This window comes from Aquarana catesbeiana, linkage group LG12 (genome assembly GCF_042186555.1).
Source record: "Aquarana catesbeiana isolate 2022-GZ linkage group LG12, ASM4218655v1, whole genome shotgun sequence".
Lineage (NCBI taxonomy): Eukaryota > Metazoa > Chordata > Amphibia > Anura > Ranidae > Aquarana > Aquarana catesbeiana.
The window spans coordinates 190,887,344-190,910,756 of record NC_133335.1 but is presented as its reverse complement, the minus strand read 5'-3'; the positions used below and the strand labels follow the sequence as shown (position 1 = coordinate 190,910,756).

The window sequence follows — 23,413 nt, the reverse complement described above, 5'->3', positions numbered from 1 at the left end:
GCTGTCGCATATTGGCCGGTTAGCTCAGTTGGTTAGAGCGTGGTGCTAATAACGCCAAGGTCGCGGGTTCGATCCCCGTACGGGCCATCCGTGCGCTTGATCTTTATGGTCTCAGGCATGTGTACCCTGTGGCTTTCTGCTGTCCGATGTTCTGCATTCATTGCTTGTGCTGGAGGCCTCAGATCTCTCCACTCCAAGTGGTCACCACTTTATCCATTATGAAAGGTTGTTGAAGTTTGACACAGATGGCCAAGATGCCAACTTATGTGCTTCTGTCCTCTTTCTGAGGAAGCAAGTTGTGGTCCTTTTACGCTTGAGAGTGGACTTTGGGTGCAGCATTCTGTGGCAAGTTCACTTGGCACTCTCCTACAAAATGTGCCAGCTTTTCATTACTGCTGCTTGTTTTTGCTGTCTACACTTAAAGTAGGAGTGTTGAATCTAGCTTACAGGAGTTAGTCACATTCAGTTGGACTTGTTATATACTGTTGATGACATTTCACTAGTCACCAGAAGTGTGCCCTTTGGAAGACTTCTCAAACAAAACATGCAATGAATGCAGTTATTCTAATGCTGCTAGAGCAGAGAGGTAAGTGTTCTTTGAGATGTCAGTGTGTTGGGCAAGGAACTGCAGCAACATCAGAGATGCTTGAGCCCTTGAGGATAGGGATTTTGTTAAAAGAGCTTGGCAGCAGTGGGATTCGAACCCACGCCCCCGAAGAGACTGGAGCCTTAATCCAGCGCCTTAGACCGCTCGGCCATGCTACCTGTGAAAGAGTGCTCGCTAATGACTGAAAAGTGGCGGGACATAGTCTGCATTCCATGCTCTGAATTCATTGCTTGTGCTGGAGGCCTCAGAACTCTCAACTTCAAGTATTCACCACTTTATCCATTATGAAAGGTTGTTGAAGTTTGACACAGATGGCCAAGATGCCAACTTATGTGCTTCAGTCCTCTTTCTGAGGCTGCAGATTGTGGTCACTTTACGCTTGAGAGTGGACTTTGGGTGCAGCATTCTGGCACTTAGTTCACTTGGCACTCTGCTGAAAAGTGTGCCAGCTTTTCATTAGTGCTGCTTGTTTTTTGGTGTCCACACTTAAAGTGTGAACGTGGTATCTAGCTTACAGGAGGTAGTCACATTGAGTTGGACTTGTTTTGTAACGTTGACGACATTTCACTAGTCATCTCATCAGAAGTGTGCCCTTTGGAAGACTTCTCAACCAAAACATGCAATTTCCTAATGCTGCTTTTCTGAGATTCCAGTGTGTAGAGCAAGGAACGCCAGCAAAGTGCAGCAGAAACTTCATAGACGCTTGAGCCCTCGAGGATAGGCATTTGTTAAAAGAGCTTGGCAGCAGTGGGATTCGAACCCACGCCCCCAAAGAGACTGGAGCCTAAATCCAGCGCCTTAGACCGCTCGGCCATGCTACCTACAAAAGAGTGCTCGCTAACCATTAAAAGGCGGAGGGACATATTCTACATTCCATGGATTGATGAGGCCGTGGCATAGATATAGCACACCTGGAATTCCTGCAGCTTGTCTTTAATGAGAGCCTGGGATGGCTAAGAAAGACACAGCCCCAGCTGGACTGTCGCATATTGGCCGGTTAGCTCAGTTGGTTAGAGCGTGGTGCTAATAACGCCAAGGTCGCGGGTTCGATCCCCGTACGGGCCATCCGTGCGCTTGATCTTTATGGTCTCAGGCATGTGTACCCTGTGGCTTTCTGCTGTCCGATGTTCTGCATTCATTGCTTGTGCTGGAGGCCTCAGATCTCTCCACTCCAAGTGGTCACCACTTTATCCATTATGAAAGGTTGTTGAAGTTTGACACAGATGGCCAAGATGCCAACTTATGTGCTTCTGTCCTCTTTCTGAGGCAGCAAGTTGTGGTCCTTTTACGCTTGAGAGTGGACTTTGGGTGCAGCATTCTGTGGCAAGTTCACTTGGCACTCTCCTACAAAATGTGCCAGCTTTTCATTACTGCTGCTTGTTTTTGCTGTCTACACTTAAAGTAGGAGTGTTGAATCTAGCTTACAGGAGTTAGTCACATTCAGTTGGACTTGTTATATACTGTTGATGACATTTCACTAGTCACCAGAAGTGTGCCCTTTGGAAGACTTCTCAAACAAAACATGCAATGAATGCAGTTATTCTAATGCTGCTAGAGCAGAGAGGTAAGTGTTCTTTGAGATGTCAGTGTGTTGGGCAAGGAACTGCAGCAACATCAGAGATGCTTGAGCCCTTGAGGATAGGGATTTTGTTAAAAGAGCTTGGCAGCAGTGGGATTCGAACCCACGCCCCCGAAGAGACTGGAGCCTTAATCCAGCGCCTTAGACCGCTCGGCCATGCTACCTGCAAAAGAGTGCTCGCTAATGACTGAAAAGCGGCGGGACATAGTCTGCATTCCATGCTCTGAATTCATTGCTTGTGCTGGAGGCCTCAGAACTCTCAACTTCAAGTATTCACCACTTTATCCATTATGAAAGGTTGTTGAAGTTTGACACAGATGGCCAAGATGCCAACTTATGTGCTTCAGTCCTCTTTCTGAGGCTGCAGATTGTGGTCACTTTACGCTTGAGAGTGGACTTTGGGTGCAGCATTCTGGCACTTAGTTCACTTGGCACTCTGCTGAAAAGTGTGCCAGCTTTTCATTAGTGCTGCTTGTTTTTTGGTGTCCACACTTAAAGTGTGAACGTGGTATCTAGCTTACAGGAGGTAGTCACATTGAGTTGGACTTGTTTTGTAACGTTGACGACATTTCACTAGTCATCTCATCAGAAGTGTGCCCTTTGGAAGACTTCTCAACCAAAACATGCAATTTCCTAATGCTGCTTTTCTGAGATTCCAGTGTGTAGAGCAAGGAACGCCAGCAAAGTGCAGCAGAAACTTCATAGACGCTTGAGCCCTCGAGGATAGGCATTTGTTAAAAGAGCTTGGCAGCAGTGGGATTCGAACCCACGCCCCCAAAGAGACTGGAGCCTAAATCCAGCGCCTTAGACCGCTCGGCCATGCTACCTACAAAAGAGTGCTCGCTAACCATTAAAAGGCGGAGGGACATATTCTACATTCCATGGATTGATGAGGCCGTGGCATAGATATAGCACACCTGGAATTCCTGCAGCTTGTCTTTAATGAGAGCCTGGGATGGCTAAGAAAGACACAGCCCCAGCTGGGCTGTCGCATATTGGCCGGTTAGCTCAGTTGGTTAGAGCGTGGTGCTAATAACGCCAAGGTCGCGGGTTCGATCCCCGTACGGGCCATCCGTGCGCTTGATCTTTATGGTCTCAGGCATGTGTACCCTGTGGCTTTCTGCTGTCCGATGTTCTGCATTCATTGCTTGTGCTGGAGGCCTCAGATCTCTCCACTCCAAGTGGTCACCACTTTATCCATTATGAAAGGTTGTTGAAGTTTGACACAGATGGCCAAGATGCCAACTTATGTGCTTCTGTCCTCTTTCTGAGGAAGCAAGTTGTGGTCCTTTTACGCTTGAGAGTGGACTTTGGGTGCAGCATTCTGTGGCAAGTTCACTTGGCACTCTCCTACAAAATGTGCCAGCTTTTCATTACTGCTGCTTGTTTTTGCTGTCTACACTTAAAGTAGGAGTGTTGAATCTAGCTTACAGGAGTTAGTCACATTCAGTTGGACTTGTTATATACTGTTGATGACATTTCACTAGTCACCAGAAGTGTGCCCTTTGGAAGACTTCTCAAACAAAACATGCAATGAATGCAGTTATTCTAATGCTGCTAGAGCAGAGAGGTAAGTGTTCTTTGAGATTCCAGTGTGTTGGGCAAGGAACTGCAGCAACATCAGAGATGCTTGAGCCCTTGAGGATAGGGATTTTGTTAAAAGAGCTTGGCAGCAGTGGGATTCGAACCCACGCCCCCGAAGAGACTGGAGCCTTAATCCAGCGCCTTAGACCGCTCGGCCATGCTACCTGTGAAAGAGTGCTCGCTAATGACTGAAAAGCGGCGGGACATAGTCTGCATTCCATGCTCTGAATTCATTGCTTGTGCTGGAGGCCTCAGAACTCTCAACTTCAAGTATTCACCACTTTATCCATTATGAAAGGTTGTTGAAGTTTGACACAGATGGCCAAGATGCCAACTTATGTGCTTCAGTCCTCTTTCTGAGGCTGCAGATTGTGGTCACTTTACGCTTGAGAGTGGACTTTGGGTGCAGCATTCTGGCACTTAGTTCACTTGGCACTCTGCTGAAAAGTGTGCCAGCTTTTCATTAGTGCTGCTTGTTTTTTGGTGTCCACACTTAAAGTGTGAACGTGGTATCTAGCTTACAGGAGGTAGTCACATTGAGTTGGACTTGTTTTGTAACGTTGACGACATTTCACTAGTCATCTCATCAGAAGTGTGCCCTTTGGAAGACTTCTCAACCAAAACATGCAATTTCCTAATGCTGCTTTTCTGAGATTCCAGTGTGTAGAGCAAGGAACGCCAGCAAAGTGCAGCAGAAACTTCATAGACGCTTGAGCCCTCGAGGATAGGCATTTGTTAAAAGAGCTTGGCAGCAGTGGGATTCGAACCCACGCCCCCAAAGAGACTGGAGCCTAAATCCAGCACCTTAGACCGCTCGGCCATGCTACCTACAAAAGAGTGCTCGCTAACCATTAAAAGGCGGAGGGACATATTCTACATTCCATGGATTGATGAGGCCGTGGCATAGATATAGCACACCTGGAATTCCTGCAGCTTGTCTTTAATGAGAGCCTGGGATGGCTAAGAAAGACACAGCCCCAGCTGGGCTGTCGCATATTGGCCGGTTAGCTCAGTTGGTTAGAGCGTGGTGCTAATAACGCCAAGGTCGCGGGTTCGATCCCCGTACGGGCCATCCGTGCGCTTGATCTTTATGGTCTCAGGCATGTGTACCCTGTGGCTTTCTGCTGTCCGATGTTCTGCATTCATTGCTTGTGCTGGAGGCCTCAGATCTCTCCACTCCAAGTGGTCACCACTTTATCCATTATGAAAGGTTGTTGAAGTTTGACACAGATGGCCAAGATGCCAACTTATGTGCTTCTGTCCTCTTTCTGAGGCAGCAAGTTGTGGTCCTTTTACGCTTGAGAGTGGACTTTGGGTGCAGCATTCTGTGGCAAGTTCACTTGGCACTCTCCTACAAAATGTGCCAGCTTTTCATTACTGCTGCTTGTTTTTGCTGTCTACACTTAAAGTAGGAGTGTTGAATCTAGCTTACAGGAGTTAGTCACATTCAGTTGGACTTGTTATATACTGTTGATGACATTTCACTAGTCACCAGAAGTGTGCCCTTTGGAAGACTTCTCAAACAAAACATGCAATGAATGCAGTTATTCTAATGCTGCTAGAGCAGAGAGGTAAGTGTTCTTTGAGATGTCAGTGTGTTGGGCAAGGAACTGCAGCAACATCAGAGATGCTTGAGCCCTTGAGGATAGGGATTTTGTTAAAAGAGCTTGGCAGCAGTGGGATTCGAACCCACGCCCCCGAAGAGACTGGAGCCTTAATCCAGCGCCTTAGACCGCTCGGCCATGCTACCTGTAAAAGAGTGCTCGCTAATGACTGAAAAGCGGCGGGACATAGTCTGCATTCCATGCTCTGAATTCATTGCTTGTGCTGGAGGCCTCAGAACTCTCAACTTCAAGTATTCACCACTTTATCCATTATGAAAGGTTGTTGAAGTTTGACACAGATGGCCAAGATGCCAACTTATGTGCTTCAGTCCTCTTTCTGAGGCTGCAGATTGTGGTCACTTTACGCTTGAGAGTGGACTTTGGGTGCAGCATTCTGGCACTTAGTTCACTTGGCACTCTGCTGAAAAGTGTGCCAGCTTTTCATTAGTGCTGCTTGTTTTTTGGTGTCCACACTTAAAGTGTGAACGTGGTATCTAGCTTACAGGAGGTAGTCACATTGAGTTGGACTTGTTTTGTAACGTTGACGACATTTCACTAGTCATCTCATCAGAAGTGTGCCCTTTGGAAGACTTCTCAACCAAAACATGCAATTTCCTAATGCTGCTTTTCTGAGATTCCAGTGTGTAGAGCAAGGAACGCCAGCAAAGTGCAGCAGAAACTTCATAGACGCTTGAGCCCTCGAGGATAGGCATTTGTTAAAAGAGCTTGGCAGCAGTGGGATTCGAACCCACGCCCCCAAAGAGACTGGAGCCTAAATCCAGCGCCTTAGACCGCTCGGCCATGCTACCTACAAAAGAGTGCTCGCTAACCATTAAAAGGCGGAGGGACATATTCTACATTCCATGGATTGATGAGGCCGTGGCATAGATATAGCACACCTGGAATTCCTGCAGCTTGTCTTTAATGAGAGCCTGGGATGGCTAAGAAAGACACAGCCCCAGCTGGGCTGTCGCATATTGGCCGGTTAGCTCAGTTGGTTAGAGCGTGGTGCTAATAACGCCAAGGTCGGGGGTTCGATCCCCGTACGGGCCATCCGTGCGCTTGATCTTTATGGTCTCAGGCATGTGTACCCTGTGGCTTTCTGCTGTCCGATGTTCTGCATTCATTGCTTGTGCTGGAGGCCTCAGATCTCTCCACTCCAAGTGGTCACCACTTTATCCATTATGAAAGGTTGTTGAAGTTTGACACAGATGGCCAAGATGCCAACTTATGTGCTTCTGTCCTCTTTCTGAGGCAGCAAGTTGTGGTCGTTTTACGCTTGAGAGTGGACTTTGGGTGCAGCATTCTGTGGCAAGTTCACTTGGCACTCTCCTACAAAATGTGCCAGCTTTTCATTACTGCTGCTTGTTTTTGCTGTCTACACTTAAAGTAGGAGTGTTGAATCTAGCTTACAGGAGTTAGTCACATTCAGTTGGACTTGTTATATACTGTTGATGACATTTCACTAGTCACCAGAAGTGTGCCCTTTGGAAGACTTCTCAAACAAAACATGCAATGAATGCAGTTATTCTAATGCTGCTAGAGCAGAGAGGTAAGTGTTCTTTGAGATGTCAGTGTGTTGGGCAAGGAACTGCAGCAACATCAGAGATGCTTGAGCCCTTGAGGATAGGGATTTTGTTAAAAGAGCTTGGCAGCAGTGGGATTCGAACCCACGCCCCCGAAGAGACTGGAGCCTTAATCCAGCGCCTTAGACCGCTCGGCCATGCTACCTGTAAAAGAGTGCTCGCTAATGACTGAAAAGTGGCGGGACATAGTCTGCATTCCATGCTCTGAATTCATTGCTTGTGCTGGAGGCCTCAGAACTCTCAACTTCAAGTATTCACCACTTTATCCATTATGAAAGGTTGTTGAAGTTTGACACAGATGGCCAAGATGCCAACTTATGTGCTTCAGTCCTCTTTCTGAGGCTGCAGATTGTGGTCACTTTACGCTTGAGAGTGGACTTTGGGTGCAGCATTCTGGCACTTAGTTCACTTGGCACTCTGCTGAAAAGTGTGCCAGCTTTTCATTAGTGCTGCTTGTTTTTTGGTGTCCACACTTAAAGTGTGAACGTGGTATCTAGCTTACAGGAGGTAGTCACATTGAGTTGGACTTGTTTTGTAACGTTGACGACATTTCACTAGTCATCTCATCAGAAGTGTGCCCTTTGGAAGACTTCTCAACCAAAACATGCAATTTCCTAATGCTGCTTTTCTGAGATTCCAGTGTGTAGAGCAAGGAACGCCAGCAAAGTGCAGCAGAAACTTCATAGACGCTTGAGCCCTCGAGGATAGGCATTTGTTAAAAGAGCTTGGCAGCAGTGGGATTCGAACCCACGCCCCCAAAGAGACTGGAGCCTAAATCCAGTGCCTTAGACCGCTCGGCCATGCTACCTACAAAAGAGTGCTCGCTAACCATTAAAAGGCGGAGGGACATATTCTACATTCCATGGATTGATGAGGCCGTGGCATAGATATAGCACACCTGGAATTCCTGCAGCTTGTCTTTAATGAGAGCCTGGGATGGCTAAGAAAGACACAGCCCCAGCTGGGCTGTCGCATATTGGCCGGTTAGCTCAGTTGGTTAGAGCGTGGTGCTAATAACGCCAAGGTCGCGGGTTCGATCCCCGTACGGGCCATCCGTGCGCTTGATCTTTATGGTCTCAGGCATGTGTACCCTGTGGCTTTCTGCTGTCCGATGTTCTGCATTCATTGCTTGTGCTGGAGGCCTCAGATCTCTCCACTCCAAGTGGTCACCACTTTATCCATTATGAAAGGTTGTTGAAGTTTGACACAGATGGCCAAGATGCCAACTTATGTGCTTCTGTCCTCTTTCTGAGGCAGCAAGTTGTGGTCCTTTTACGCTTGAGAGTGGACTTTGGGTGCAGCATTCTGTGGCAAGTTCACTTGGCACTCTCCTACAAAATGTGCCAGCTTTTCATTACTGCTGCTTGTTTTTGCTGTCTACACTTAAAGTAGGAGTGTTGAATCTAGCTTACAGGAGTTAGTCACATTCAGTTGGACTTGTTATATACTGTTGATGACATTTCACTAGTCACCAGAAGTGTGCCCTTTGGAAGACTTCTCAAACAAAACATGCAATGAATGCAGTTATTCTAATGCTGCTAGAGCAGAGAGGTAAGTGTTCTTTGAGATGTCAGTGTGTTGGGCAAGGAACTGCAGCAACATCAGAGATGCTTGAGCCCTTGAGGATAGGGATTTTGTTAAAAGAGCTTGGCAGCAGTGGGATTCGAACCCACGCCCCCGAAGAGACTGGAGCCTTAATCCAGCGCCTTAGACCGCTCGGCCATGCTACCTGTAAGAGAGTGCTCGCTAATGACTGAAAAGCGGCGGGACATAGTCTGCATTCCATGCTCTGAATTCATTGCTTGTGCTGGAGGCCTCAGAACTCTCAACTTCAAGTATTCACCACTTTATCCATTATGAAAGGTTGTTGAAGTTTGACACAGATGGCCAAGATGCCAACTTATGTGCTTCAGTCCTCTTTCTGAGGCTGCAGATTGTGGTCACTTTACGCTTGAGAGTGGACTTTGGGTGCAGCATTCTGGCACTTAGTTCACTTGGCACTCTGCTGAAAAGTGTGCCAGCTTTTCATTAGTGCTGCTTGTTTTTTGGTGTCCACACTTAAAGTGTGAACGTGGTATCTAGCTTACAGGAGGTAGTCACATTGAGTTGGACTTGTTTTGTAACGTTGACGACATTTCACTAGTCATCTCATCAGAAGTGTGCCCTTTGGAAGACTTCTCAACCAAAACATGCAATTTCCTAATGCTGCTTTTCTGAGATTCCAGTGTGTAGAGCAAGGAACGCCAGCAAAGTGCAGCAGAAACTTCATAGACGCTTGAGCCCTCGAGGATAGGCATTTGTTAAAAGAGCTTGGCAGCAGTGGGATTCGAACCCACGCCCCCAAAGAGACTGGAGCCTAAATCCAGCGCCTTAGACCGCTCGGCCATGCTACCTACAAAAGAGTGCTCGCTAACCATTAAAAGGCGGAGGGACATATTCTACATTCCATGGATTGATGAGGCCGTGGCATAGATATAGCACACCTGGAATTCCTGCAGCTTGTCTTTAATGAGAGCCTGGGATGGCTAAGAAAGACACAGCCCCAGCTGGGCTGTCGCATATTGGCCGGTTAGCTCAGTTGGTTAGAGCGTGGTGCTAATAACGCCAAGGTCGCGGGTTCGATCCCCGTACGGGCCATCCGTGCGCTTGATCTTTATGGTCTCAGGCATGTGTACCCTGTGGCTTTCTGCTGTCCGATGTTCTGCATTCATTGCTTGTGCTGGAGGCCTCAGATCTCTCCACTCCAAGTGGTCACCACTTTATCCATTATGAAAGGTTGTTGAAGTTTGACACAGATGGCCAAGATGCCAACTTATGTGCTTCTGTCCTCTTTCTGAAGAAGCAAGTTGTGGTCCTTTTACGCTTGAGAGTGGACTTTGGGTGCAGCATTCTGTGGCAAGTTCACTTGGCACTCTCCTACAAAATGTGCCAGCTTTTCATTACTGCTGCTTGTTTTTGCTGTCTACACTTAAAGTAGGAGTGTTGAATCTAGCTTACAGGAGTTAGTCACATTCAGTTGGACTTGTTATATACTGTTGATGACATTTCACTAGTCACCAGAAGTGTGCCCTTTGGAAGACTTCTCAAACAAAACATGCAATGAATGCAGTTATTCTAATGCTGCTAGAGCAGAGAGGTAAGTGTTCTTTGAGATTCCAGTGTGTTGGGCAAGGAACTGCAGCAACATCAGAGATGCTTGAGCCCTTGAGGATAGGGATTTTGTTAAAAGAGCTTGGCAGCAGTGGGATTCGAACCCACGCCCCCGAAGAGACTGGAGCCTTAATCCAGCGCCTTAGACCGCTCGGCCATGCTACCTGTAAAAGAGTGCTCGCTAATGACTGAAAAGCGGCGGGACATAGTCTGCATTCCATGCTCTGAATTCATTGCTTGTGCTGGAGGCCTCAGAACTCTCAACTTCAAGTATTCACCACTTTATCCATTATGAAAGGTTGTTGAAGTTTGACACAGATGGCCAAGATGCCAACTTATGTGCTTCAGTCCTCTTTCTGAGGCTGCAGATTGTGGTCACTTTACGCTTGAGAGTGGACTTTGGGTGCAGCATTCTGGCACTTAGTTCACTTGGCACTCTGCTGAAAAGTGTGCCAGCTTTTCATTAGTGCTGCTTGTTTTTTGGTGTCCACACTTAAAGTGTGAACGTGGTATCTAGCTTACAGGAGGTAGTCACATTGAGTTGGACTTGTTTTGTAACGTTGACGACATTTCACTAGTCATCTCATCAGAAGTGTGCCCTTTGGAAGACTTCTCAACCAAAACATGCAATTTCCTAATGCTGCTTTTCTGAGATTCCAGTGTGTAGAGCAAGGAACGCCAGCAAAGTGCAGCAGAAACTTCATAGACGCTTGAGCCCTCGAGGATAGGCATTTGTTAAAAGAGCTTGGCAGCAGTGGGATTCGAACCCACGCCCCCAAAGAGACTGGAGCCTAAATCCAGCACCTTAGACCGCTCGGCCATGCTACCTACAAAAGAGTGCTCGCTAACCATTAAAAGGCGGAGGGACATATTCTACATTCCATGGATTGATGAGGCCGTGGCATAGATATAGCACACCTGGAATTCCTGCAGCTTGTCTTTAATGAGAGCCTGGGATGGCTAAGAAAGACACAGCCCCAGCTGGGCTGTCGCATATTGGCCGGTTAGCTCAGTTGGTTAGAGCGTGGTGCTAATAACGCCAAGGTCGCGGGTTCGATCCCCGTACGGGCCATCCGTGCGCTTGATCTTTATGGTCTCAGGCATGTGTACCCTGTGGCTTTCTGCTGTCCGATGTTCTGCATTCATTGCTTGTGCTGGAGGCCTCAGATCTCTCCACTCCAAGTGGTCACCACTTTATCCATTATGAAAGGTTGTTGAAGTTTGACACAGATGGCCAAGATGCCAACTTATGTGCTTCTGTCCTCTTTCTGAGGCAGCAAGTTGTGGTCCTTTTACGCTTGAGAGTGGACTTTGGGTGTAGCATTCTGTGGCAAGTTCACTTGGCACTCTCCTACAAAATGTGCCAGCTTTTCATTACTGCTGCTTGTTTTTGCTGTCTACACTTAAAGTAGGAGTGTTGAATCTAGCTTACAGGAGTTAGTCACATTCAGTTGGACTTGTTATATACTGTTGATGACATTTCACTAGTCACCAGAAGTGTGCCCTTTGGAAGACTTCTCAAACAAAACATGCAATGAATGCAGTTATTCTAATGCTGCTAGAGCAGAGAGGTAAGTGTTCTTTGAGATGTCAGTGTGTTGGGCAAGGAACTGCAGCAACATCAGAGATGCTTGAGCCCTTGAGGATAGGGATTTTGTTAAAAGAGCTTGGCAGCAGTGGGATTCGAACCCACGCCCCCGAAGAGACTGGAGCCTTAATCCAGCGCCTTAGACCGCTCGGCCATGCTACCTGTAAAAGAGTGCTCGCTAATGACTGAAAAGCGGCGGGACATAGTCTGCATTCCATGCTCTGAATTCATTGCTTGTGCTGGAGGCCTCAGAACTCTCAACTTCAAGTATTCACCACTTTATCCATTATGAAAGGTTGTTGAAGTTTGACACAGATGGCCAAGATGCCAACTTATGTGCTTCAGTCCTCTTTCTGAGGCTGCAGATTGTGGTCACTTTACGCTTGAGAGTGGACTTTGGGTGCAGCATTCTGGCACTTAGTTCACTTGGCACTCTGCTGAAAAGTGTGCCAGCTTTTCATTAGTGCTGCTTGTTTTTTGGTGTCCACACTTAAAGTGTGAACGTGGTATCTAGCTTACAGGAGGTAGTCACATTGAGTTGGACTTGTTTTGTAACGTTGACGACATTTCACTAGTCATCTCATCAGAAGTGTGCCCTTTGGAAGACTTCTCAACCAAAACATGCAATTTCCTAATGCTGCTTTTCTGAGATTCCAGTGTGTAGAGCAAGGAACGCCAGCAAAGTGCAGCAGAAACTTCATAGACGCTTGAGCCCTCGAGGATAGGCATTTGTTAAAAGAGCTTGGCAGCAGTGGGATTCGAACCCACGCCCCCAAAGAGACTGGAGCCTAAATCCAGCGCCTTAGACCGCTCGGCCATGCTACCTACAAAAGAGTGCTCGCTAACCATTAAAAGGCGGAGGGACATATTCTACATTCCATGGATTGATGAGGCCGTGGCATAGATATAGCACACCTGGAATTCCTGCAGCTTGTCTTTAATGAGAGCCTGGGATGGCTAAGAAAGACACAGCCCCAGCTGGGCTGTCGCATATTGGCCGGTTAGCTCAGTTGGTTAGAGCGTGGTGCTAATAACGCCAAGGTCGCGGGTTCGATCCCCGTACGGGCCATCCGTGCGCTTGATCTTTATGGTCTCAGGCATGTGTACCCTGTGGCTTTCTGCTGTCCGATGTTCTGCATTCATTGCTTGTGCTGGAGGCCTCAGATCTCTCCACTCCAAGTGGTCACCACTTTATCCATTATGAAAGGTTGTTGAAGTTTGACACAGATGGCCAAGATGCCAACTTATGTGCTTCTGTCCTCTTTCTGAGGCAGCAAGTTGTGGTCGTTTTACGCTTGAGAGTGGACTTTGGGTGCAGCATTCTGTGGCAAGTTCACTTGGCACTCTCCTACAAAATGTGCCAGCTTTTCATTACTGCTGCTTGTTTTTGCTGTCTACACTTAAAGTAGGAGTGTTGAATCTAGCTTACAGGAGTTAGTCACATTCAGTTGGACTTGTTATATACTGTTGATGACATTTCACTAGTCACCAGAAGTGTGCCCTTTGGAAGACTTCTCAAACAAAACATGCAATGAATGCAGTTATTCTAATGCTGCTAGAGCAGAGAGGTAAGTGTTCTTTGAGATGTCAGTGTGTTGGGCAAGGAACTGCAGCAACATCAGAGATGCTTGAGCCCTTGAGGATAGGGATTTTGTTAAAAGAGCTTGGCAGCAGTGGGATTCGAACCCACGCCCCCGAAGAGACTGGAGCCTTAATCCAGCGCCTTAGACCGCTCGGCCATGCTACCTGTAAAAGAGTGCTCGCTAATGACTGAAAAGTGGCGGGACATAGTCTGCATTCCATGCTCTGAATTCATTGCTTGTGCTGGAGGCCTCAGAACTCTCAACTTCAAGTATTCACCACTTTATCCATTATGAAAGGTTGTTGAAGTTTGACACAGATGGCCAAGATGCCAACTTATGTGCTTCAGTCCTCTTTCTGAGGCTGCAGATTGTGGTCACTTTACGCTTGAGAGTGGACTTTGGGTGCAGCATTCTGGCACTTAGTTCACTTGGCACTCTGCTGAAAAGTGTGCCAGCTTTTCATTAGTGCTGCTTGTTTTTTGGTGTCCACACTTAAAGTGTGAACGTGGTATCTAGCTTACAGGAGGTAGTCACATTGAGTTGGACTTGTTTTGTAACGTTGACGACATTTCACTAGTCATCTCATCAGAAGTGTGCCCTTTGGAAGACTTCTCAACCAAAACATGCAATTTCCTAATGCTGCTTTTCTGAGATTCCAGTGTGTAGAGCAAGGAACGCCAGCAAAGTGCAGCAGAAACTTCATAGACGCTTGAGCCCTCGAGGATAGGCATTTGTTAAAAGAGCTTGGCAGCAGTGGGATTCGAACCCACGCCCCCAAAGAGACTGGAGCCTAAATCCAGCGCCTTAGACCGCTCGGCCATGCTACCTACAAAAGAGTGCTCGCTAACCATTAAAAGGCGGAGGGACATATTCTACATTCCATGGATTGATGAGGCCGTGGCATAGATATAGCACACCTGGAATTCCTGCAGCTTGTCTTTAATGAGAGCCTGGGATGGCTAAGAAAGACACAGCCCCAGCTGGACTGTCGCATATTGGCCGGTTAGCTCAGTTGGTTAGAGCGTGGTGCTAATAACGCCAAGGTCGCGGGTTCGATCCCCGTACGGGCCATCCGTGCGCTTGATCTTTATGGTCTCAGGCATGTGTACCCTGTGGCTTTCTGCTGTCCGATGTTCTGCATTCATTGCTTGTGCTGGAGGCCTCAGATCTCTCCACTCCAAGTGGTCACCACTTTATCCATTATGAAAGGTTGTTGAAGTTTGACACAGATGGCCAAGATGCCAACTTATGTGCTTCTGTCCTCTTTCTGAGGCAGCAAGTTGTGGTCCTTTTACGCTTGAGAGTGGACTTTGGGTGCAGCATTCTGTGGCAAGTTCACTTGGCACTCTCCTACAAAATGTGCCAGCTTTTCATTACTGCTGCTTGTTTTTGCTGTCTACACTTAAAGTAGGAGTGTTGAATCTAGCTTACAGGAGTTAGTCACATTCAGTTGGACTTGTTATATACTGTTGATGACATTTCACTAGTCACCAGAAGTGTGCCCTTTGGAAGACTTCTCAAACAAAACATGCAATGAATGCAGTTATTCTAATGCTGCTAGAGCAGAGAGGTAAGTGTTCTTTGAGATGTCAGTGTGTTGGGCAAGGAACTGCAGCAACATCAGAGATGCTTGAGCCCTTGAGGATAGGGATTTTGTTAAAAGAGCTTGGCAGCAGTGGGATTCGAACCCACGCCCCCGAAGAGACTGGAGCCTTAATCCAGCGCCTTAGACCGCTCGGCCATGCTACCTGCAAAAGAGTGCTCGCTAATGACTGAAAAGCGGCGGGACATAGTCTGCATTCCATGCTCTGAATTCATTGCTTGTGCTGGAGGCCTCAGAACTCTCAACTTCAAGTATTCACCACTTTATCCATTATGAAAGGTTGTTGAAGTTTGACACAGATGGCCAAGATGCCAACTTATGTGCTTCAGTCCTCTTTCTGAGGCTGCAGATTGTGGTCACTTTACGCTTGAGAGTGGACTTTGGGTGCAGCATTCTGGCACTTAGTTCACTTGGCACTCTGCTGAAAAGTGTGCCAGCTTTTCATTAGTGCTGCTTGTTTTTTGGTGTCCACACTTAAAGTGTGAACGTGGTATCTAGCTTACAGGAGGTAGTCACATTGAGTTGGACTTGTTTTGTAACGTTGACGACATTTCACTAGTCATCTCATCAGAAGTGTGCCCTTTGGAAGACTTCTCAACCAAAACATGCAATTTCCTAATGCTGCTTTTCTGAGATTCCAGTGTGTAGAGCAAGGAACGCCAGCAAAGTGCAGCAGAAACTTCATAGACGCTTGAGCCCTCGAGGATAGGCATTTGTTAAAAGAGCTTGGCAGCAGTGGGATTCGAACCCACGCCCCCAAAGAGACTGGAGCCTAAATCCAGCGCCTTAGACCGCTCGGCCATGCTACCTACAAAAGAGTGCTCGCTAACCATTAAAAGGCGGAGGGACATATTCTACATTCCATGGATTGATGAGGCCGTGGCATAGATATAGCACACCTGGAATTCCTGCAGCTTGTCTTTAATGAGAGCCTGGGATGGCTAAGAAAGACACAGCCCCAGCTGTGTCCATGGATTGATGAGGCCGTGGCATAGATATAGCACACCTGGAATTCCTGCAGCTTGTCTTTAATGAGAGCCTGGGATGGCTAAGAAAGACACAGCCCCAGCTGGGCTGTCGCATATTGGCCGGTTAGCTCAGTTGGTTAGAGCGTGGTGCTAATAACGCCAAGGTCGCGGGTTCGATCCCCGTACGGGCCATCCGTGCGCTTGATCTTTATGGTCTCAGGCATGTGTACCCTGTGGCTTTCTGCTGTCCGATGTTCTGCATTCATTGCTTGTGCTGGAGGCCTCAGATCTCTCCACTCCAAGTGGTCACCACTTTATCCATTATGAAAGGTTGTTGAAGTTTGACACAGATGGCCAAGATGCCAACTTATGTGCTTCTGTCCTCTTTCTGAGGCAGCAAGTTGTGGTCGTTTTACGCTTGAGAGTGGACTTTGGGTGCAGCATTCTGTGGCAAGTTCACTTGGCACTCTCCTACAAAATGTGCCAGCTTTTCATTACTGCTGCTTGTTTTTGCTGTCTACACTTAAAGTAGGAGTGTTGAATCTAGCTTACAGGAGTTAGTCACATTCAGTTGGACTTGTTATATACTGTTGATGACATTTCACTAGTCACCAGAAGTGTGCCCTTTGGAAGACTTCTCAAACAAAACATGCAATGAATGCAGTTATTCTAATGCTGCTAGAGCAGAGAGGTAAGTGTTCTTTGAGATGTCAGTGTGTTGGGCAAGGAACTGCAGCAACATCAGAGATGCTTGAGCCCTTGAGGATAGGGATTTTGTTAAAAGAGCTTGGCAGCAGTGGGATTCGAACCCACGCCCCCGAAGAGACTGGAGCCTTAATCCAGCGCCTTAGACCGCTCGGCCATGCTACCTGTAAAAGAGTGCTCGCTAATGACTGAAAAGTGGCGGGACATAGTCTGCATTCCATGCTCTGAATTCATTGCTTGTGCTGGAGGCCTCAGAACTCTCAACTTCAAGTATTCACCACTTTATCCATTATGAAAGGTTGTTGAAGTTTGACACAGATGGCCAAGATGCCAACTTATGTGCTTCAGTCCTCTTTCTGAGGCTGCAGATTGTGGTCACTTTACGCTTGAGAGTGGACTTTGGGTGCAGCATTCTGGCACTTAGTTCACTTGGCACTCTGCTGAAAAGTGTGCCAGCTTTTCATTAGTGCTGCTTGTTTTTTGGTGTCCACACTTAAAGTGTGAACGTGGTATCTAGCTTACAGGAGGTAGTCACATTGAGTTGGACTTGTTTTGTAACGTTGACGACATTTCACTAGTCATCTCATCAGAAGTGTGCCCTTTGGAAGACTTCTCAACCAAAACATGCAATTTCCTAATGCTGCTTTTCTGAGATTCCAGTGTGTAGAGCAAGGAACGCCAGCAAAGTGCAGCAGAAACTTCATAGACGCTTGAGCCCTCGAGGATAGGCATTTGTTAAAAGAGCTTGGCAGCAGTGGGATTCGAACCCACGCCCCCAAAGAGACTGGAGCCTAAATCCAGCGCCTTAGACCGCTCGGCCATGCTACCTACAAAAGAGTGCTCGCTAACCATTAAAAGGCGGAGGGACATATTCTACATTCCATGGATTGATGAGGCCGTGGCATAGATATAGCACACCTGGAATTCCTGCAGCTTGTCTTTAATGAGAGCCTGGGATGGCTAAGAAAGACACAGCCCCAGCTGGACTGTCGCATATTGGCCGGTTAGCTCAGTTGGTTAGAGCGTGGTGCTAATAACGCCAAGGTCGCGGGTTCGATCCCCGTACGGGCCATCCGTGCGCTTGATCTTTATGGTCTCAGGCATGTGTACCCTGTGGCTTTCTGCTGTCCGATGTTCTGCATTCATTGCTTGTGCTGGAGGCCTCAGATCTCTCCACTCCAAGTGGTCACCACTTTATCCATTATGAAAGGTTGTTGAAGTTTGACACAGATGGCCAAGATGCCAACTTATGTGCTTCTGTCCTCTTTCTGAGGCAGCAAGTTGTGGTCCTTTTACGCTTGAGAGTGGACTTTGGGTGCAGCATTCTGTGGCAAGTTCACTTGGCACTCTCCTACAAAATGTGCCAGCTTTTCATTACTGCTGCTTGTTTTTGCTGTCTACACTTAAAGTAGGAGTGTTGAATCTAGCTTACAGGAGTTAGTCACATTCAGTTGGACTTGTTATATACTGTTGATGACATTTCACTAGTCACCAGAAGTGTGCCCTTTGGAAGACTTCTCAAACAAAACATGCAATGAATGCAGTTATTCTAATGCTGCTAGAGCAGAGAGGTAAGTGTTCTTTGAGATGTCAGTGTGTTGGGCAAGGAACTGCAGCAACATCAGAGATGCTTGAGCCCTTGAGGATAGGGATTTTGTTAAAAGAGCTTGGCAGCAGTGGGATTCGAACCCACGCCCCCGAAGAGACTGGAGCCTTAATCCAGCGCCTTAGACCGCTCGGCCATGCTACCTGCAAAAGAGTGCTCGCTAATGACTGAAAAGCGGCGGGACATAGTCTGCATTCCATGCTCTGAATTCATTGCTTGTGCTGGAGGCCTCAGAACTCTCAACTTCAAGTATTCACCACTTTATCCATTATGAAAGGTTGTTGAAGTTTGACACAGATGGCCAAGATGCCAACTTATGTGCTTCAGTCCTCTTTCTGAGGCTGCAGATTGTGGTCACTTTACGCTTGAGAGTGGACTTTGGGTGCAGCATTCTGGCACTTAGTTCACTTGGCACTCTGCTGAAAAGTGTGCCAGCTTTTCATTAGTGCTGCTTGTTTTTTGGTGTCCACACTTAAAGTGTGAACGTGGTATCTAGCTTACAGGAGGTAGTCACATTGAGTTGGACTTGTTTTGTAACGTTGACGACATTTCACTAGTCATCTCATCAGAAGTGTGCCCTTTGGAAGACTTCTCAACCAAAACATGCAATTTCCTAATGCTGCTTTTCTGAGATTCCAGTGTGTAGAGCAAGGAACGCCAGCAAAGTGCAGCAGAAACTTCATAGACGCTTGAGCCCTCGAGGATAGGCATTTGTTAAAAGAGCTTGGCAGCAGTGGGATTCGAACCCACGCCCCCAAAGAGACTGGAGCCTAAATCCAGCGCCTTAGACCGCTCGGCCATGCTACCTACAAAAGAGTGCTCGCTAACCATTAAAAGGCGGAGGGACATATTCTACATTCCATGGATTGATGAGGCCGTGGCATAGATATAGCACACCTGGAATTCCTGCAGCTTGTCTTTAATGAGAGCCTGGGATGGCTAAGAAAGACACAGCCCCAGCTGTGTCCATGGATTGATGAGGCCGTGGCATAGATATAGCACACCTGGAATTCCTGCAGCTTGTCTTTAATGAGAGCCTGGGATGGCTAAGAAAGACACAGCCCCAGCTGGGCTGTCGCATATTGGCCGGTTAGCTCAGTTGGTTAGAGCGTGGTGCTAATAACGCCAAGGTCGCGGGTTCGATCCCCGTACGGGCCATCCGTGCGCTTGATCTTTATGGTCTCAGGCATGTGTACCCTGTGGCTTTCTGCTGTCCGATGTTCTGCATTCATTGCTTGTGCTGGAGGCCTCAGATCTCTCCACTCCAAGTGGTCACCACTTTATCCATTATGAAAGGTTGTTGAAGTTTGACACAGATGGCCAAGATGCCAACTTATGTGCTTCTGTCCTCTTTCTGAGGCAGCAAGTTGTGGTCGTTTTACGCTTGAGAGTGGACTTTGGGTGCAGCATTCTGTGGCAAGTTCACTTGGCACTCTCCTACAAAATGTGCCAGCTTTTCATTACTGCTGCTTGTTTTTGCTGTCTACACTTAAAGTAGGAGTGTTGAATCTAGCTTACAGGAGTTAGTCACATTCAGTTGGACTTGTTATATACTGTTGATGACATTTCACTAGTCACCAGAAGTGTGCCCTTTGGAAGACTTCTCAAACAAAACATGCAATGAATGCAGTTATTCTAATGCTGCTAGAGCAGAGAGGTAAGTGTTCTTTGAGATGTCAGTGTGTTGGGCAAGGAACTGCAGCAACATCAGAGATGCTTGAGCCCTTGAGGATAGGGATTTTGTTAAAAGAGCTTGGCAGCAGTGGGATTCGAACCCACGCCCCCGAAGAGACTGGAGCCTTAATCCAGCGCCTTAGACCGCTCGGCCATGCTACCTGTAAAAGAGTGCTCGCTAATGACTGAAAAGTGGCGGGACATAGTCTGCATTCCATGCTCTGAATTCATTGCTTGTGCTGGAGGCCTCAGAACTCTCAACTTCAAGTATTCACCACTTTATCCATTATGAAAGGTTGTTGAAGTTTGACACAGATGGCCAAGATGCCAACTTATGTGCTTCAGTCCTCTTTCTGAGGCTGCAGATTGTGGTCACTTTACGCTTGAGAGTGGACTTTGGGTGCAGCATTCTGGCACTTAGTTCACTTGGCACTCTGCTGAAAAGTGTGCCAGCTTTTCATTAGTGCTGCTTGTTTTTTGGTGTCCACACTTAAAGTGTGAACGTGGTATCTAGCTTACAGGAGGTAGTCACATTGAGTTGGACTTGTTTTGTAACGTTGACGACATTTCACTAGTCATCTCATCAGAAGTGTGCCCTTTGGAAGACTTCTCAACCAAAACATGCAATTTCCTAATGCTGCTTTTCTGAGATTCCAGTGTGTAGAGCAAGGAACGCCAGCAAAGTGCAGCAGAAACTTCATAGACGCTTGAGCCCTCGAGGATAGGCATTTGTTAAAAGAGCTTGGCAGCAGTGGGATTCGAACCCACGCCCCCAAAGAGACTGGAGCCTAAATCCAGCGCCTTAGACCGCTCGGCCATGCTACCTACAAAAGAGTGCTCGCTAACCATTAAAAGGCGGAGGGACATATTCTACATTCCATGGATTGATGAGGCCGTGGCATAGATATAGCACACCTGGAATTCCTGCAGCTTGTCTTTAATGAGAGCCTGGGATGGCTAAGAAAGACACAGCCCCAGCTGGACTGTCGCATATTGGCCGGTTAGCTCAGTTGGTTAGAGCGTGGTGCTAATAACGCCAAGGTCGCGGGTTCGATCCCCGTACGGGCCATCCGTGCGCTTGATCTTTATGGTCTCAGGCATGTGTACCCTGTGGCTTTCTGCTGTCCGATGTTCTGCATTCATTGCTTGTGCTGGAGGCCTCAGATCTCTCCACTCCAAGTGGTCACCACTTTATCCATTATGAAAGGTTGTTGAAGTTTGACACAGATGGCCAAGATGCCAACTTATGTGCTTCTGTCCTCTTTCTGAGGCAGCAAGTTGTGGTCCTTTTACGCTTGAGAGTGGACTTTGGGTGCAGCATTCTGTGGCAAGTTCACTTGGCACTCTCCTACAAAATGTGCCAGCTTTTCATTACTGCTGCTTGTTTTTGCTGTCTACACTTAAAGTAGGAGTGTTGAATCTAGCTTACAGGAGTTAGTCACATTCAGTTGGACTTGTTATATACTGTTGATGACATTTCACTAGTCACCAGAAGTGTGCCCTTTGGAAGACTTCTCAAACAAAACATGCAATGAATGCAGTTATTCTAATGCTGCTAGAGCAGAGAGGTAAGTGTTCTTTGAGATGTCAGTGTGTTGGGCAAGGAACTGCAGCAACATCAGAGATGCTTGAGCCCTTGAGGATAGGGATTTTGTTAAAAGAGCTTGGCAGCAGTGGGATTCGAACCCACGCCCCCGAAGAGACTGGAGCCTTAATCCAGCGCCTTAGACCGCTCGGCCATGCTACCTGCAAAAGAGTGCTCGCTAATGACTGAAAAGCGGCGGGACATAGTCTGCATTCCATGCTCTGAATTCATTGCTTGTGCTGGAGGCCTCAGAACTCTCAACTTCAAGTATTCACCACTTTATCCATTATGAAAGGTTGTTGAAGTTTGACACAGATGGCCAAGATGCCAACTTATGTGCTTCAGTCCTCTTTCTGAGGCTGCAGATTGTGGTCACTTTACGCTTGAGAGTGGACTTTGGGTGCAGCATTCTGGCACTTAGTTCACTTGGCACTCTGCTGAAAAGTGTGCCAGCTTTTCATTAGTGCTGCTTGTTTTTTGGTGTCCACACTTAAAGTGTGAACGTGGTATCTAGCTTACAGGAGGTAGTCACATTGAGTTGGACTTGTTTTGTAACGTTGACGACATTTCACTAGTCATCTCATCAGAAGTGTGCCCTTTGGAAGACTTCTCAACCAAAACATGCAATTTCCTAATGCTGCTTTTCTGAGATTCCAGTGTGTAGAGCAAGGAACGCCAGCAAAGTGCAGCAGAAACTTCATAGACGCTTGAGCCCTCGAGGATAGGCATTTGTTAAAAGAGCTTGGCAGCAGTGGGATTCGAACCCACGCCCCCAAAGAGACTGGAGCCTAAATCCAGCGCCTTAGACCGCTCGGCCATGCTACCTACAAAAGAGTGCTCGCTAACCATTAAAAGGCGGAGGGACATATTCTACATTCCATGGATTGATGAGGCCGTGGCATAGATATAGCACACCTGGAATTCCTGCAGCTTGTCTTTAATGAGAGCCTGGGATGGCTAAGAAAGACACAGCCCCAGCTGTGTCCATGGATTGATGAGGCCGTGGCATAGATATAGCACACCTGGAATTCCTGCAGCTTGTCTTTAATGAGAGCCTGGGATGGCTAAGAAAGACACAGCCCCAGCTGGGCTGTCGCATATTGGCCGGTTAGCTCAGTTGGTTAGAGCGTGGTGCTAATAACGCCAAGGTCGCGGGTTCGATCCCCGTACGGGCCATCCGTGCGCTTGATCTTTATGGTCTCAGGCATGTGTACCCTGTGGCTTTCTGCTGTCCGATGTTCTGCATTCATTGCTTGTGCTGGAGGCCTCAGATCTCTCCACTCCAAGTGGTCACCACTTTATCCATTATGAAAGGTTGTTGAAGTTTGACACAGATGGCCAAGATGCCAACTTATGTGCTTCTGTCCTCTTTCTGAGGCAGCAAGTTGTGGTCCTTTTACGCTTGAGAGTGGACTTTGGGTGCAGCATTCTGTGGCAAGTTCACTTGGCACTCTCCTACAAAATGTGCCAGCTTTTCATTACTGCTGCTTGTTTTTGCTGTCTACACTTAAAGTAGGAGTGTTGAATCTAGCTTACAGGAGTTAGTCACATTCAGTTGGACTTGTTATATACTGTTGATGACATTTCACTAGTCACCAGAAGTGTGCCCTTTGGAAGACTTCTCAAACAAAACATGCAATGAATGCAGTTATTCTAATGCTGCTAGAGCAGAGAGGTAAGTGTTCTTTGAGATGTCAGTGTGTTGGGCAAGGAACTGCAGCAACATCAGAGATGCTTGAGCCCTTGAGGATAGGGATTTTGTTAAAAGAGCTTGGCAGCAGTGGGATTCGAACCCACGCCCCCGAAGAGACTGGAGCCTTAATCCAGCGCCTTAGACCGCTCGGCCATGCTACCTGTAAAAGAGTGCTCGCTAATGACTGAAAAGTGGCGGGACATAGTCTGCATTCCATGCTCTGAATTCATTGCTTGTGCTGGAGGCCTCAGAACTCTCAACTTCAAGTATTCACCACTTTATCCATTATGAAAGGTTG

The 23,413-nt window shown here is 47.3% G+C and overlaps 43 non-coding genes across 43 annotated transcripts; 14 read left to right on the top strand and 29 right to left on the bottom strand.

The window, feature by feature from the left end:
- The first annotated feature begins 13 nt into the window (after positions 1-13).
- On the top strand, positions 14-87 carry TRNAI-AAU (transfer RNA isoleucine (anticodon AAU)). The gene has a single exon. It is a non-coding gene; the product is annotated as a tRNA-Ile (tRNA).
- Positions 88-683: 596 nt separating this feature from the next.
- TRNAL-AAG (transfer RNA leucine (anticodon AAG)) lies at positions 684-765 on the bottom strand. Its single transcript has one exon. It is a non-coding gene; the product is annotated as a tRNA-Leu (tRNA).
- Positions 766-1,346: 581 nt separating this feature from the next.
- Positions 1,347-1,428, bottom strand: TRNAL-UAG (transfer RNA leucine (anticodon UAG)). The gene has a single exon. It is a non-coding gene; the product is annotated as a tRNA-Leu (tRNA).
- Positions 1,429-1,598: 170 nt separating this feature from the next.
- On the top strand, positions 1,599-1,672 carry TRNAI-AAU (transfer RNA isoleucine (anticodon AAU)). Its single transcript has one exon. It is a non-coding gene; the product is annotated as a tRNA-Ile (tRNA).
- Positions 1,673-2,268: 596 nt separating this feature from the next.
- Positions 2,269-2,350, bottom strand: TRNAL-AAG (transfer RNA leucine (anticodon AAG)). Its single transcript has one exon. It is a non-coding gene; the product is annotated as a tRNA-Leu (tRNA).
- A 581-nt stretch (positions 2,351-2,931) lies between these two features.
- Positions 2,932-3,013, bottom strand: TRNAL-UAG (transfer RNA leucine (anticodon UAG)). The gene has a single exon. It is a non-coding gene; the product is annotated as a tRNA-Leu (tRNA).
- A 170-nt stretch (positions 3,014-3,183) lies between these two features.
- TRNAI-AAU (transfer RNA isoleucine (anticodon AAU)) lies at positions 3,184-3,257 on the top strand. Its single transcript has one exon. It is a non-coding gene; the product is annotated as a tRNA-Ile (tRNA).
- A 596-nt stretch (positions 3,258-3,853) lies between these two features.
- TRNAL-AAG (transfer RNA leucine (anticodon AAG)) lies at positions 3,854-3,935 on the bottom strand. Its single transcript has one exon. It is a non-coding gene; the product is annotated as a tRNA-Leu (tRNA).
- A 581-nt stretch (positions 3,936-4,516) lies between these two features.
- On the bottom strand, positions 4,517-4,598 carry TRNAL-UAG (transfer RNA leucine (anticodon UAG)). Its single transcript has one exon. It is a non-coding gene; the product is annotated as a tRNA-Leu (tRNA).
- Positions 4,599-4,768: 170 nt separating this feature from the next.
- On the top strand, positions 4,769-4,842 carry TRNAI-AAU (transfer RNA isoleucine (anticodon AAU)). The gene has a single exon. It is a non-coding gene; the product is annotated as a tRNA-Ile (tRNA).
- A 596-nt stretch (positions 4,843-5,438) lies between these two features.
- Positions 5,439-5,520, bottom strand: TRNAL-AAG (transfer RNA leucine (anticodon AAG)). Its single transcript has one exon. It is a non-coding gene; the product is annotated as a tRNA-Leu (tRNA).
- A 581-nt stretch (positions 5,521-6,101) lies between these two features.
- On the bottom strand, positions 6,102-6,183 carry TRNAL-UAG (transfer RNA leucine (anticodon UAG)). The gene has a single exon. It is a non-coding gene; the product is annotated as a tRNA-Leu (tRNA).
- An 840-nt stretch (positions 6,184-7,023) lies between these two features.
- On the bottom strand, positions 7,024-7,105 carry TRNAL-AAG (transfer RNA leucine (anticodon AAG)). Its single transcript has one exon. It is a non-coding gene; the product is annotated as a tRNA-Leu (tRNA).
- Positions 7,106-7,686: 581 nt separating this feature from the next.
- On the bottom strand, positions 7,687-7,768 carry TRNAL-UAG (transfer RNA leucine (anticodon UAG)). Its single transcript has one exon. It is a non-coding gene; the product is annotated as a tRNA-Leu (tRNA).
- A 170-nt stretch (positions 7,769-7,938) lies between these two features.
- Positions 7,939-8,012, top strand: TRNAI-AAU (transfer RNA isoleucine (anticodon AAU)). Its single transcript has one exon. It is a non-coding gene; the product is annotated as a tRNA-Ile (tRNA).
- Positions 8,013-8,608: 596 nt separating this feature from the next.
- TRNAL-AAG (transfer RNA leucine (anticodon AAG)) lies at positions 8,609-8,690 on the bottom strand. Its single transcript has one exon. It is a non-coding gene; the product is annotated as a tRNA-Leu (tRNA).
- A 581-nt stretch (positions 8,691-9,271) lies between these two features.
- On the bottom strand, positions 9,272-9,353 carry TRNAL-UAG (transfer RNA leucine (anticodon UAG)). The gene has a single exon. It is a non-coding gene; the product is annotated as a tRNA-Leu (tRNA).
- Positions 9,354-9,523: 170 nt separating this feature from the next.
- On the top strand, positions 9,524-9,597 carry TRNAI-AAU (transfer RNA isoleucine (anticodon AAU)). Its single transcript has one exon. It is a non-coding gene; the product is annotated as a tRNA-Ile (tRNA).
- A 596-nt stretch (positions 9,598-10,193) lies between these two features.
- TRNAL-AAG (transfer RNA leucine (anticodon AAG)) lies at positions 10,194-10,275 on the bottom strand. The gene has a single exon. It is a non-coding gene; the product is annotated as a tRNA-Leu (tRNA).
- A 581-nt stretch (positions 10,276-10,856) lies between these two features.
- TRNAL-UAG (transfer RNA leucine (anticodon UAG)) lies at positions 10,857-10,938 on the bottom strand. The gene has a single exon. It is a non-coding gene; the product is annotated as a tRNA-Leu (tRNA).
- A 170-nt stretch (positions 10,939-11,108) lies between these two features.
- On the top strand, positions 11,109-11,182 carry TRNAI-AAU (transfer RNA isoleucine (anticodon AAU)). The gene has a single exon. It is a non-coding gene; the product is annotated as a tRNA-Ile (tRNA).
- Positions 11,183-11,778: 596 nt separating this feature from the next.
- On the bottom strand, positions 11,779-11,860 carry TRNAL-AAG (transfer RNA leucine (anticodon AAG)). Its single transcript has one exon. It is a non-coding gene; the product is annotated as a tRNA-Leu (tRNA).
- Positions 11,861-12,441: 581 nt separating this feature from the next.
- TRNAL-UAG (transfer RNA leucine (anticodon UAG)) lies at positions 12,442-12,523 on the bottom strand. The gene has a single exon. It is a non-coding gene; the product is annotated as a tRNA-Leu (tRNA).
- A 170-nt stretch (positions 12,524-12,693) lies between these two features.
- TRNAI-AAU (transfer RNA isoleucine (anticodon AAU)) lies at positions 12,694-12,767 on the top strand. The gene has a single exon. It is a non-coding gene; the product is annotated as a tRNA-Ile (tRNA).
- A 596-nt stretch (positions 12,768-13,363) lies between these two features.
- TRNAL-AAG (transfer RNA leucine (anticodon AAG)) lies at positions 13,364-13,445 on the bottom strand. The gene has a single exon. It is a non-coding gene; the product is annotated as a tRNA-Leu (tRNA).
- Positions 13,446-14,026: 581 nt separating this feature from the next.
- Positions 14,027-14,108, bottom strand: TRNAL-UAG (transfer RNA leucine (anticodon UAG)). The gene has a single exon. It is a non-coding gene; the product is annotated as a tRNA-Leu (tRNA).
- A 170-nt stretch (positions 14,109-14,278) lies between these two features.
- On the top strand, positions 14,279-14,352 carry TRNAI-AAU (transfer RNA isoleucine (anticodon AAU)). Its single transcript has one exon. It is a non-coding gene; the product is annotated as a tRNA-Ile (tRNA).
- Positions 14,353-14,948: 596 nt separating this feature from the next.
- On the bottom strand, positions 14,949-15,030 carry TRNAL-AAG (transfer RNA leucine (anticodon AAG)). Its single transcript has one exon. It is a non-coding gene; the product is annotated as a tRNA-Leu (tRNA).
- A 581-nt stretch (positions 15,031-15,611) lies between these two features.
- TRNAL-UAG (transfer RNA leucine (anticodon UAG)) lies at positions 15,612-15,693 on the bottom strand. Its single transcript has one exon. It is a non-coding gene; the product is annotated as a tRNA-Leu (tRNA).
- A 277-nt stretch (positions 15,694-15,970) lies between these two features.
- On the top strand, positions 15,971-16,044 carry TRNAI-AAU (transfer RNA isoleucine (anticodon AAU)). The gene has a single exon. It is a non-coding gene; the product is annotated as a tRNA-Ile (tRNA).
- A 596-nt stretch (positions 16,045-16,640) lies between these two features.
- TRNAL-AAG (transfer RNA leucine (anticodon AAG)) lies at positions 16,641-16,722 on the bottom strand. Its single transcript has one exon. It is a non-coding gene; the product is annotated as a tRNA-Leu (tRNA).
- Positions 16,723-17,303: 581 nt separating this feature from the next.
- TRNAL-UAG (transfer RNA leucine (anticodon UAG)) lies at positions 17,304-17,385 on the bottom strand. The gene has a single exon. It is a non-coding gene; the product is annotated as a tRNA-Leu (tRNA).
- A 170-nt stretch (positions 17,386-17,555) lies between these two features.
- On the top strand, positions 17,556-17,629 carry TRNAI-AAU (transfer RNA isoleucine (anticodon AAU)). The gene has a single exon. It is a non-coding gene; the product is annotated as a tRNA-Ile (tRNA).
- A 596-nt stretch (positions 17,630-18,225) lies between these two features.
- On the bottom strand, positions 18,226-18,307 carry TRNAL-AAG (transfer RNA leucine (anticodon AAG)). The gene has a single exon. It is a non-coding gene; the product is annotated as a tRNA-Leu (tRNA).
- Positions 18,308-18,888: 581 nt separating this feature from the next.
- Positions 18,889-18,970, bottom strand: TRNAL-UAG (transfer RNA leucine (anticodon UAG)). Its single transcript has one exon. It is a non-coding gene; the product is annotated as a tRNA-Leu (tRNA).
- Positions 18,971-19,247: 277 nt separating this feature from the next.
- Positions 19,248-19,321, top strand: TRNAI-AAU (transfer RNA isoleucine (anticodon AAU)). The gene has a single exon. It is a non-coding gene; the product is annotated as a tRNA-Ile (tRNA).
- A 596-nt stretch (positions 19,322-19,917) lies between these two features.
- Positions 19,918-19,999, bottom strand: TRNAL-AAG (transfer RNA leucine (anticodon AAG)). Its single transcript has one exon. It is a non-coding gene; the product is annotated as a tRNA-Leu (tRNA).
- Positions 20,000-20,580: 581 nt separating this feature from the next.
- TRNAL-UAG (transfer RNA leucine (anticodon UAG)) lies at positions 20,581-20,662 on the bottom strand. The gene has a single exon. It is a non-coding gene; the product is annotated as a tRNA-Leu (tRNA).
- Positions 20,663-20,832: 170 nt separating this feature from the next.
- On the top strand, positions 20,833-20,906 carry TRNAI-AAU (transfer RNA isoleucine (anticodon AAU)). Its single transcript has one exon. It is a non-coding gene; the product is annotated as a tRNA-Ile (tRNA).
- A 596-nt stretch (positions 20,907-21,502) lies between these two features.
- Positions 21,503-21,584, bottom strand: TRNAL-AAG (transfer RNA leucine (anticodon AAG)). Its single transcript has one exon. It is a non-coding gene; the product is annotated as a tRNA-Leu (tRNA).
- Positions 21,585-22,165: 581 nt separating this feature from the next.
- Positions 22,166-22,247, bottom strand: TRNAL-UAG (transfer RNA leucine (anticodon UAG)). Its single transcript has one exon. It is a non-coding gene; the product is annotated as a tRNA-Leu (tRNA).
- A 277-nt stretch (positions 22,248-22,524) lies between these two features.
- On the top strand, positions 22,525-22,598 carry TRNAI-AAU (transfer RNA isoleucine (anticodon AAU)). The gene has a single exon. It is a non-coding gene; the product is annotated as a tRNA-Ile (tRNA).
- Positions 22,599-23,194: 596 nt separating this feature from the next.
- TRNAL-AAG (transfer RNA leucine (anticodon AAG)) lies at positions 23,195-23,276 on the bottom strand. Its single transcript has one exon. It is a non-coding gene; the product is annotated as a tRNA-Leu (tRNA).
- Positions 23,277-23,413: the final 137 nt, after the last annotated feature.